General features: G+C 33.8%; 1 non-coding gene across 1 annotated transcript; it reads right to left on the bottom strand.

Annotated features, from left to right (window-relative positions):
• Positions 1–6,477: 6,477 nt before the first annotated feature.
• LOC116645933 lies at positions 6,478–6,581 on the bottom strand. The gene has a single exon (XR_004302047.1). It is a non-coding gene; the product is annotated as a U6 spliceosomal RNA (small nuclear RNA).
• Positions 6,582–13,079: the final 6,498 nt, after the last annotated feature.

The following is a 13,079-nucleotide window of genomic DNA, read 5'->3' as shown; positions in this document are numbered from 1 at the left end:
TTTTCACAACTAAATCAGAAAACAACTTTGCATCAAGGAAGCTTAGACAAATTGCAGAACTTTCATACTGTGGGCATGCACTGTGACCCCTGAAAATGCTGAGATGGGTGAAAAGAGACTGAAGACATTATCAAATGAAAAGAGCAAGTCTTAGAAAAATGTTTATAATTCCATTTATGTAAATATAAAATTTTAACATATAAGTGTGCGTGTGGAGAAAGAGAGTATTCAAAGTGTTAGAGCATTAGAAATACACTTGCCAAATCACTCTGTTGTACACCTGAAACTAATGTAACATTGCATGTCAACTATGCTCTAATAAAAAATTATATACATATATAAATGTGTATTTAAAAAAGAAATGATCACACAGAATTGTCAGTGATGCTTGCTTATTGGGATTGGAGTGGTTCAGAAAAGACAAAAGTCTCTCTGTTCTATTCTGTACTCATATCTTGAAACTTCGGCAATAAGAGTTTCCTATTTAACAATTGGGTAATGTTATATATATGAAAAGATAGAAAAATCAGCAAAATAGAGTTATATAACAACTTTTCAAGAAAAAAATTTAATTTTGGAAATAATTGAAGAAATTCCAAAGAAACAAACCAATTTAATTGCTTAGAAGTTAGAACTTATGAAAATAGCTCAAAGAAGAGGCAAAAAACTATAATATTTGCAACAAATATGAAAAATCATTATAAGACAATATATTGTAAAATATAAAACACAATCTGAAAAAGAAACTTTAAGACTCCCATTAATGCACAAAATTTATAAAGGAATATTAAATAAGTTTAAAATTGGACAATGTTAGCATCCATAAAACTAAGTATATACACATAACACCTCTGAATTCCATTGTATACCTATTAAAATTTCCATGAAATTAAATCAGAGCCATAATTTGCAGGTCTGTCAAGATGAGCATAAAATAGTGCCGATGTCAAAATAAATTGTTATCACTTCACCATGCAATTTTGTAGTCTCTGTCTAGGTCCACACAGTGTTTATAACTTTTGATGTCCTCAACTGATTTTGGGGAATGTGTTCAAATAAACTTTTCCAAGAAATAAAGAGAAAAATGATATACCTTATATGTTCATTCCAGAATGATTTATAGCCCCCCAAAAGTTCAATAATAAATTAATGACTACTTAAGTTAGCACACATCTATATGATAGGATATTATATATTCATTAAAATTAAATTGTGTTTGTCTTTTGAAAATAAAGTATATCTGTATCCCTAACCTTTTAGGAACTTACTAATTTTCTGCCGCCTTTACAAGATTACAAACTCCATTATAGTCCATTACAGTTTCAAATTCTTTCTATTCCCTGGGAAGAAATTATTCTAGGCATGAATCTACTAAAAATGGCTAAATGCTCCTCAGTTCTTTTCTCTCTAATTTAAATTTCTTATCATGATTTTCTAAGTATCTTTTTTCAGTTTAAGCACCATTCTTCTGGAAGCAAAACGCTATTTATGTAGTTTTGCCTTTTTTTCTGCCTTATGATAACATTATATTATGACTCCCAACTAGCTACCTTCCACATTCATCTTCCTGTTCCAAATATAGCTTGAAAAGCCTGTTTTGTTTTCTTGGGCCTTAACCTTCCTGATTCTATTGTTAGCAGTTTCTGACATGCTGCCTTCCATGATTCTGCAGCCCTCCATTCAGTTCATTGTTGGTGTGTAGACTTTTTTAAACTAAATTTCTTATATAAAGGGATTTGCATAGGTACACTGAATTTGCTAGTAGTTCTCCTCCTTAATTATCCTTGGATCATTTCATTAAGGGAGTTTTCTAACGTTTTTGACTTTTTTTTTTTAATACAATTTCAGGCATTCATATCAAATCTGCTTTCTGAAGTTTTTGGAAGGGGATCCAGTAGAGAAAGTGGAGAGGAAAGAGTCATCACAAATAAAATGAGGCAGAAAGTAACAATAACCAAATGCAATGATCTTTTCAACTCCTTTCCAGTGAGAATTGGAATACAAATAAAAGTCTGAAGAACATTTGAGTGAATTGTTCCAGAAACAGACTTATGTCCAGATTTGAACATGGGATACATTTTTAAAAAATATTTTATTTATTTGACAGAGAGAGACACAGTGAGAGAGGGAACACAAGCAGAGGGAGTGGGAGAGGGAGAAGCAGGCTTCCCGCCAAGCAGGGAGCCCAATGTGGGGCTCGATCCCAGGACCCTGGGATCATGATCTGAGCCGAAGGCACACGTTTAACGACTGAGCCACCCAGGCGCCCTGAAAATGGTATACATTTTATACATGGGAGAGAAGTCAAACAGATCTCTTCCGTACCAGAGAACTAAACCAATTTCAGCTTAGAAGAAACAACAGAAATTATGAATTGCTAAGCAACAGAGATCCTGTTTACATGCAAATATTGATAGTAATAACAACAACAAAAAAAAAAACAGTGCAAAAATAACACAGGAAATATGATCTGAAAGCAAAATTGCCTACAATAAAATATTTGGGTTTTGTTTTGGAATTATTTGGTTTTCCACAAGTCAACAGCTATTTATGTTGACACCACCTGAATTAATCTGCCTCAAAGCTAAGCTGACATTTAGTAACCTGCCATCTGTCTAGGAAGGTAGTTTATTCTCACAAAGACAAAGGCCAAAAAGGTGTTTGTGTATCAGCTTATCTTTTCAAAGGAACTTAAGCAGAAGGCCAGCTTTGTGGGGCTTCAGACCTTTCTTATTATCTTTCAAAACCTAAGGAACGTTGAAACATTAAATATTTCCACTAGGATGTTGGCTCTTTATGTTTCCTTATTCTTTTTAACTAGGGTGGACTTTTTATCTTCCAATGGAATGCATGGATGCTGTCTTTTATCCCAAATAAATTTTACATATTAATTTCAGAATAGACCTATTCTCCTAATTTAAGACAGCTGTGTAAGAGTCTCATATTTAGGATGCTGTTTTCACTGATAAAAAACATTTGGGGCGCCCGGGTGGCTCAGTCAGTTAAGCGTCCGACTCTTGATTTCAGCTGAGGTCCTGATCTCAGGGTTATGAGATCAAGCACTGTGTTGGTCTCCACACTGGGCGTGGAGCTGGCTCAAGGTTCACTTTCTTCCTCTCCCTCTGCCCCTCACCCCTGCTCTCAGTCTCAGTCTCTCTCTCTCAAAAAAAAAAAAAAAAAAGCATTAGAGGGATTTTTAAGAATCATAATATTCATGTGCCAATATAGAACCTTGGAAGGTAGCTGGTCCTGACTCAAATTACACCTGAATTTTTCAATCTTTAACAGTATTTCTGTTCTCCACCCCTCCCGCCATAGTAAAAACTTCTTGAAGGAAAAGAAGAAAAACTTTTGAAAATTATTTTTTATCCATTATATTGCCATGCTTTGCAAATTATTTGTATATAGTAAATATTTGTTGACCAAATCCCCAGTTTATGGATTAACCTCCTAGTGCACTAAATATGCTGTTTCATTCACAGACTTAGTCATATACTTAGTAACTACTTACTGATCACCTTCTATGTGCCAGGCAATGTGTGAAAAATTGTACTCTTATTAATCTAATATTTTGCTAGAGAGGACAGAAAATTAAACAATAATTATCTGAGAATGAGGATCCATAACATGGTACCATGGAAGCATACCACAGACATCTCCAGGGGAAAGAGATATCTAGGCCAAGATCTCAAGAATGAGTAGGAGTTATTCAAGTAAAAAGGATGGGAACATATGGAGGAAGAGTGGCAAAAACACTACAGAAATATTTAAATGGTGTGTGCGAAGTCCAAAGAATGAGAGAACATGACATGTTTGAGAAACGGAGTCAAGTGAAGCATGGCTAAAGCTTAAAGAAGTCGGGGCACCTGGGTGGCTCAGTCAGTTAAGCGTCTGCCTTCAGCTCAGGTCACGATCTCAGAGTCCTGAGATCGAGCCCTGCATCCGGCTCCTTGCTCAGCCGAGAGTCTGCTTCTCCCTTTCTCTCTCCTTCTTCCCTTGCTTGTGCTTGCTCTCTCTCTCTCTCAAATAAATAAATAAAATCTTAAAAAAAAAGTTAAAAAAAATAAAGCTTAGAGAAGTGGGTGAAAGAGAGGAGTAGACCAGGATATTGACTGCTTTGTAAATATTTTTCCTTTTGAAAACAATAGACACTTCTCTAAGTTCTGACCATAATTAATTTTTTAAACAAAATAAAATGCATTTATTCACAAATCCAGAGAGAACAGTTATGTTTAGATTCAGACTATTTTTTAAGATTTTATTATTATTAAGTCTTTAGAACCATTAGAATGACCTAATTAATGACGTTTAGTCTATTATTATTGTCTATTTAACAATTATCAGAATATTAAGACTTTATTATTTTAAGAACAGTTTTCAGTTCACATCAAAACTGAGAGGAAGGTACAAAGAGTTTTCATATACTCCTTGCCCCAACTCATGAATAACCTCTCCTATTATCAACATCCCCCACCAGGATGGTACATTATTTACAATTGATTAGCCTACATTGATTGGCACATCATAATCACCCTAAGCCCATAGTTAACATAACAGTTTTTTTCTGGTGTTAGACATTCTTTGGGTTTGGATAAAGGTATAATGACATGTGTCCTTTCTGGTATCATACAGGGGATTTTCACTGCCCTAAAAGTCCTCTGTGATTTACATATTATTACCTCCCCACCATTCCAGCCTTCGGCAACTGCTGATCTTTTTACTGTTTCCATAGTTTTGCCTTTTCCAGAATGTCATATAGTTCATAGCCTTCTCAGATGGACTTCTTTCATTTAATAATAGTCATTTAAAGTTCCTCCATGTCTCTTCATGGCTCGATAGCTCATTTCATCTTAGCTCTAAATAGAATATTGTCTGCATATATCAGAACTTATTTATCCACTCACCTCCTCAAGGACATCCAGGTTTTGACAATTATGAATAAAGCTGCTATAAATATCTGTGTGCAGGTTTTTTTGTTTTTGTTTGTGACGTAAGTTTTCAACGCCTTTGGGTAAATATCAAGAAGTACAATTGCCGGATCATATGGTAAGAATATGTTTAATTTTGTAACAAACTTCCAAAGTGTTCTCTAAAGTAGTAATTCCATTTTGCATTTTCGCCAGCAATGAATGAGAATTCCTGCTGCTCTACTTTCTTGACAGCATTTGATGTCAATTTTCTGAATTTTTGCTCATTCGAATAGGTGTGTAGTGGTATCTAATTGTTGTTTTAATCTGCATTTCTCTGATGACCTGTGTTATGGAGCATCTTTTCATATGCTTATTTCCATCTCTATATTTTCTTTTTTGAAGTCTTTTAAGATCGTCAGGCCACTTTTTAATTGTTTTTTTTTCTTATTGAGTTTTAAGAGTTCTTTATGTATTTTCAATAATAGTCCATCAGATGCGCATACTTAGTGTTGTCAATTTGCTCTTTCTTCTTTTTTTTAATACTTTATTTATTTATTTGACAGAGAGAGACATAGCGAGAGAGGGAACACAAGCAGGGGGAGTGGGAGAGGAAGAAGCAGGCTTCCTGCTGAGCAGGGAGCCCGATGCGGGGCTCGATCCCAGGACCCTGAGATCATAACCTAAGCCGAAGGCAGACGCTTAATGACTGAACCACCCAGGCGCCCCTTGCTCTTTCTTCTTAATCATAATTTTATAAAACTTTCCCCATGGTCAATCCTACCTGAAAATGTTGCAGTTCCAGTTTCCTCCCGAAGACCTCCCTCATAGAAATTACAATCCTCCTTTTTCAATTTAGACTGGCCTTTGCTCAGGCCTATTGCACAACTGTCATCCTGATAACATTTCTTTTTGTTTTTAAGATTTTATTTATTTGAGAGAGAGAGAGTGAGTGTGTGTGTGTAAATAGCAGGAGGGGCAGAGGCAGAGAATCTCAAGCAGACTCCCTGCCAAGCACGGAGCTGGACACAGGGCTCCATCTCATGACCCTTAGATCATGACCTGAGCAGAAACCAAGAGTCCAATGTTTAACCAACTGCGCCACCCAGGCACCCCCTGATTAATTTCTTAAATACGATTTTTTATCATTTTTAGACTCTCTCTTACTGCCCTTTTTTTATCAAATGAACACATTTATTCACTTTCTTAATACAGTCTCTTGTTTTGATGGGACATATTTCCAGCAACCTTTCCAAAAAAGTAGGAATGGAAGTTAGGCATTTATTTATTTAGTTAGTTAGTTAGTTTGGTTTTAGATTTTTTTTTTTAATGTGTGAAGATATTATCTTTTTCCTTCACATGTGTTAGGTTAGCGGTTATAGAATTTTAGTCTGAAATCGGTTTCACTCCAAGTCTTGAAGTCCTTGTTCTTATGCTGTTTAGCTTCCAACAGTGTCGTGGAGAAGTCTGATGATATTTCCATTTGTGATTTAAGGTTGTGGGACTTTTTTCTTCATTTATTTCCTTTTTCTGTAAGATTTTAGAACTTTTTTTATCCTTGATATACTGAAATTTCATAATGAAGTACATTGGTTTGCATGTCATCCTTACGCAGGGGCCATGTTAATCTCTGTATCGTTCCGATTTTAGTATATTTGCTGCCCAAGTGAACATGATGTATGTTTTCTTTCTCTTTCTTTCTTTCTTTCTTTTGAGGAAGGGGGGAGGGGCAGAGGGAGAAAATCTTAAGCAGGCTCTGTGCCCAGCATGGAGCCCTATATGGGGCTCAATATCATGACCCTGAGATCATGACCTGAACTGAAATCAAGAGTCAGACGCTTAACTGACTGAGTCATCTAGACTCACCTGGACACTTTTAAAAAAATATTAATAATTTCCTTAAAACTCAATGTCCTTTCAATCTAATGACAATTATTCTTTAATTACGAAAAAATATAACATTTCATTGATCATTTCTTCATAAAAAGCCTATTGGTTGTCAATAGGATATTATGGATTTATACTCTATTTTTTTTCATCTTTCCTATTCCATTTTCCATTAACTTGCCTAGTAGTGAGATCTTAAACTTATATTTAACAATTTTCCAAGATTTAAAAAAAAATTAATTCCACTATAACTAATATACAGTATTATATTAATTGCAGGTATACTATATATTGATTCAACAATTCTATACATTACTCAGTGTTCATCATGGTAAGTGCCCTCCTCAATCCCCATCACCTATTTCACTCATCTCCCCACCCACCTCCCTTCTTGTAACCATCAGTTTGTTGTCTATAGTTAAGAGTCTGTTTCTTGTTTTATCTCTTTTTTTCTTTGTTCATTTGTTTTGTTTCTTAAATTCCACATGTAAGTGAAATCATATGGTATTTGTTTTTCTCTGACTGCCTTATTTCAATAAACATAATACTCTCCACATCCAAACATGTTGTTACAAATGGCAAGATTTCATTCTTTTTTTTATGGCTAATATTTCATTGTGTATATATACCACATCTTCTTTATCCATTTATCTGTTGGACACTTTGTTATCTTGGCTATTGTAAATAATGTTGCAATAAACATAGGGGTGCATGTATCTTTTTGAATTAGCGTTTTCAAGATATTTTTAATTTTTTATTTTATATATTGAATTTTTGGGAACTTTTTACTATTCTCTAATATTTCTTGTTTTATTGCATTCTGTTTTTGTTTCATGGATACAATCTTTCTCTCAAGTCTCAGAAAATTTTCCTGAGACTAGATTTTTAATTTGAGGCTCATGGAGCTTACGTTTTGGTGTGTGTGGGTGGTAGACACATAATAAGCAAAATAAATGATATTATTCAAAATATTAGAACATATGTGGCATATTTAGGTACTAAATATTTATATTTATATCTATATCTATATTTATAAATAGTATAATAGTGGTAGGTAAAATTAATGAGATAAGATGATAAAATGAAATTTGATTTCCAGTCGCACATCAGGAGTGCCACTGTTCCATAACCCAGTGAAAATTGTGAAAATTATAAAAAAAAAAACATTGAAGCCTCTGTTATTTATTCTAAAAGCAATAAAAAAAAGAAAGAAAAAAAGAAATGAAGAAAAAAATATTTATTTAAGAAAATCTATGGAAATTCTTTAAGAAAGTAAGCATCTATTATTTTGAACCAAGATTGCTCCTTCTCTCCCACCTTCTTGCTCAGTAAGGCAGAAACTCCAACTCCAGACTGCTGAAGCCAAGAACACATGACTTGTTCTTCGCTCAGCTCCCAGCCATTAGGGCTTCATACCCCGAAGAAGTACACTGTCAGCATTTCTCAGCCTGCTGTGTCCTAGGGGAGTGTAATTGAGAGGCAGGGCTCCTTTCTTCTGCCTAATTCCAGCTTATAGAATGGAGGCCTTACACTGGGCATGGCATGATAATACTGGGGCCCTGATAGTCCTTCCCATTTTTGAGTCAATGGATGCATGCTAGGAGAGGCAAGATGAGAAGACCAACAGGCTACTGACCACCTCTCTCCACTGACTGTTCAGGTCCTAGAGTGAGAATGTCACACAGAGAAATGATTGCCATAATCTCTACCCCCAGGTCCAGAACCTTGGTTCAGGGATTTTGTTTAGAGGAAGAAGCAGACCATAAAACAGATACTTCTTGATTTTTTTCCCCAGAGGAATTGATTTCATTTGCAACACAATGTAGAACAGTGTAATTCTACTCACACTCTCAAGAGCAGTGGCAACTGTGACAAAAGAAAATTGGAAGGAGATTCATTTATCTAATGAAGATAGAGCCTAGACTGTAGTCTGGCTAGTTTACATGAGAGAAACTGGGAATAAGACAGCTGGGGTCAGAACAAATATCACTCACCTCAGAAACTACTCTTTCCAAGGAGCCACAGTTTGATTAGATTAATTTAAAGAGCAAGATATACCCCAGGATATTGTTGAAAACAGTAGAACAATTAGTTGGCAATTGGTGATGTTCAATGGCTCAGTTTGGGCAGGGAAAGAGTTTAAGCGAACCCTCCCAGTACCACTGTCATCCCAGTGGATGTCATTTGAGAATACTCAAAGATGCACCTCGCTGAGGAAGAATATCAGAGCCTTAACACTGTGGGGATGAGGGAATCAACCTCACTGAAATAACTTAGCCAGGAACCAAACAGAAACCAGCCTGAGGAAGGGAGTATTCAAAGTTGATACAATATATCATCTAAAATATTTTCTAACAAAAAATCACGAGACATGCAAAGAAACAGGAAAGTATGACCCAAACATCACAAAAAAAGCAGGCAATAGAAACTCATAAGAGTGATCAGATATTAGATTTAACAGGAAAAAATTTAAAGTAGCAATTATAAATGTGTTCACAGAACTAAAGGAAAGCAAAATTAAAGAATTTAAGGAAGGTAAAAGACAATGCCACATCAATTAGAGAATATCAATTAAGAAATAGAAATAATTAAAGAACTAAATAGAAATTCTGGAGTTTAAAAGCATAGTAACTGAACAAAAAATTATTAGAGGGGCTGAATGGTAGATTTAAACTGGTAGAAGAAAAAATTAACAAACTTAAAGATAGATTGATAGAGATTATGAAAGCTGAAGAACAATGAGAAACAAAGGAATGAAGAAAACTGAGCCTCAAAATGTCAAAGAAATGTGGGACACCATTCAGTGCAGCAACATATGCATAATGGGAGTTCCAGAAGGAGAGCAGAAAGAGAGAGAAATTAAAAATACTTGAAAAAATAATAGCTGCAAACTCCCTAAATTTATTTAAAAAACAGTTATATCACATCCAGGAAGCAAAATGAAATCGAGACCCATAAACCGACACAGCATAGTTAAAAAAAAAAAAAAAAGTTCTGAGTCAAAGATAGGGAGAATATTTTGAAAGTAGCAAGAAAAAAACCAGCATTATTTATGGGGGAATCTCAAGATTAATAGATAACTTCTCAGCTGAAACAATGGAGGAAGAAGAACAGGGGGATAGAATATTCAAAGTAATCAAAAAAAAAGCTATAAACGAAGGATTCTATATGTAGCAAAGCAATTGTTAAAAATGAAGGAGAGGGGCGCCTGGGTGGCTCAGTTGGTTAAGCGACTGCCTTCGGCTCAGGTCATGATCCTGGAGTCCCTGGATCGAGTCCCGCATTGGGCTCCCTGCTCGGCAGGGAGTCTGCTTCTCCCTCTGACCCTCCCCCCTCTCATGTGCTTGCTCTCTCTCATTCTCTCTCTCTCAAATAAATAAATAAAAAAAAAATCTTAAAAAAAAAAATAAATAAATAAATAAATAAATAAAAATGAAGGAGAAATAAACACTTTCCAGATAACAAAAACTGAAAGAACTTGATGCTAACAGATCTACCTTACAACAAATACTAAAGATTAATTTCTTCAGGCTGAAAGCAAGTGACCTCATCCCCCATGGTAATTCGAATACACAGGAATAAACAAGAGCAAAGGTAAACAAACAGGTGAGGACATTCATGTAATTATAAAAGACACTAAAAATACTCTCCCTTTTCTCTAAACTGATTGGAAATTCAATTGTATAGCTTATATGTATGTAATATATTCTTAGGCTTACAACATACATGCAATAATAATACAAAGAAAGTGGGTGGGAGAAAAGTTGTAATAGACTAGGAAATGATGACAGATGGTAGTGATTATAACAATGGATAACAATTGTTGGGTCTGTAACATTAATAGATGTAATATGTATAATGTAACAAAAGGGAGGGAGAGGCAATAGAGATATATAGGTGTAATATACCAACATATTACTGGAATTAAATATGATTTTCATAATTTAAGACATATATAGTAAACTTTAGAACAACCACTAAAGAAAATCCAAAAATATATTGAAAAAAATCATTAATTGAATTAAAATACTACATTAGAAAATAGTCACTAAATGCAAAATAAGGCAGCCGTTATACCTGTGAATGATTACATTAAAAATGATGAAAGATCTCAAATCAAAAATCTAACCTTTCACATAGAATAGCAAACTAAATATAAAGCAAGAGAAAGAAGGAAAAATAAAGATTAAAGCAAAAATTAATTTCTAAAAAGAACAGAAAAACCAAAAGCTGGTTTTTTAAAAGCTCAACATAATTGACAGAATTTTATTTAATTTGACCAAGAAAAAAGAGAAAAGATTCAAATTACTAAAATCAGAAATGAAGGGAGACATAACTACTGACCTAAGAAAAATAAAAAGGATTACAGTGAAATACTATAAATGACTGTACACCAATATATTAGATAAATTGGATGAAATAGACTTCTTACAAAGACACAAACTACCAAAACTGACTCAAGAAAAAGTAAACAATCTGAGTAGGCCTATAACAAGGGAAGAGATTAGACAAAACAAAACAAAACTGCCCACAAATAAAACCCTGGCACAGATAGCAAACTTTAAAAGAAACTACCAAACTTTAAAAGAAAAATTAATTCCAATTCTTTATAAACACTTCCAAAAAATAAAAGACATGGAAAGATTTCCCAACGTAGTCTATTCCTCTCATAACAAAATCAATGACATCACAAGAAAATAAAACTACAGAACAATATCTCTCATGAATATGGAGGCAGACATTCTAAACAAAATATTTGAAAATTTAATCCAGCATCATATAAAAAGAATTATTCACCATGACCAAGTTGGATTTATCTTTGTGATGCAGGATGGCTTTTCATATGAAAGATCTATGTGTGTAATATTTCTTATTAATAGAACAAAAACCAGAATTCACATTATCATCTTAGCAGGTGCAGAAAAATATTTGACAAAACCTAAAGCTCTTTCATGATAAAAACAGTAAAGAAAGTAATAATGTAAGGGATCTTCCTCAACCTGCTAAAAATCATCAATGAAAAATCCACAGCAAACATATTTAATGGTGAAAAACTAGATGATTTATTCCTAAGCTTGGGAACAAGATGTGTTCCAACCAGAAAAATTAGGCAAGGAAAATAAATAAGACATTCAAATTTTAAAAGAAGTAAAGCTATTTCTATTCACAGATGGCCTGATATTCTGTACAGAAAATCTTAAGGAATCCACTAAATATTATTAGAACTAATGTATGCGTTCAGCAGGGTTGAAGGATATACAGCCAATATACAAAAATCAATTACATTTTTCTGTACTTGCTTTGAACTATAAGATAAAATAAATGAAGAATTCAACTCCATTAACATTGTATCAAAATGAATAAAACACTTAGAAATAAATTTAACAAAAGGAATAATAGGAATTTTAACAAAAGGAATAAATAGGAATAAATTGAACAAAAAAGTGTTAAACTTATGTTCTGAAAAACTGTAATACATTGTTTAAAGAAGTTAAAGAATATCTAAATAAATAGGAAAACATCTCATGTTCATAGGTTGGAAGTCTTAATGTTGCTATGTGACAATACTCCTCAAACTAATCTACAGACTCAGCACAATTACAATAATCCCAGCTCACTTCTTTATAGAAATTGACAAGCTGATTCTAAAATCTATACTGAATAAAAGGATGTAAAAAAGCCAAAACAATTATGAAAAAGAAGAATAAATTGAGAGGACTCACACTTCCTGATCAAAACTCATAGATCAACAGTAATCCAGACAGTGTGGTACTGACACAAGGGTGTGTGTGTGTGTGTGTGTAAAATAAAACTGAGAGTCCAGAGACAAAACCACACATCTATGGTCAACTGATTTTCAATAAGTATAGCAATATTGTTTAATATTGGATGAATAGTGTTTTCAAGAAATGTTTCTGGGACAACTGGATAAGCACAAGCAAAAGAATAAAGTTGGACCCTTATTTACACTATATACAAAATTATTATAAAAAATTACACATTATGTGTTATTCACATTATAAGTGTAAGAGCAAAAACTTTTATAAAACTCCTAGAAGAAAACAGAGGGATAAATCTTCATGACCTTGAACTTGCAAAAAAATTCTTAAGTATGACACCAAAAATGTAAGCAGCAACAACAGCAAAAATAGACAAATTAGACTTGATCAAAATAAGACTTACACTTCAAAAGGCACCACCAAGAAAATAGAAAGACAACACACAATATGGGAGAAAATATTGCAGATTATATGTCTGATTAGAGACCTGTATTTAAAATACATA

This window comes from Phoca vitulina, unplaced genomic scaffold (assembly GCF_004348235.1).
Source record: "Phoca vitulina isolate PV1807 unplaced genomic scaffold, GSC_HSeal_1.0 scaffold34, whole genome shotgun sequence".
NCBI classification, from domain to species: domain Eukaryota; kingdom Metazoa; phylum Chordata; class Mammalia; order Carnivora; family Phocidae; genus Phoca; species Phoca vitulina.
The sequence above is the reverse complement of the archived record's forward strand: the minus strand, read 5'-3'. Positions and strand labels throughout refer to the sequence as shown.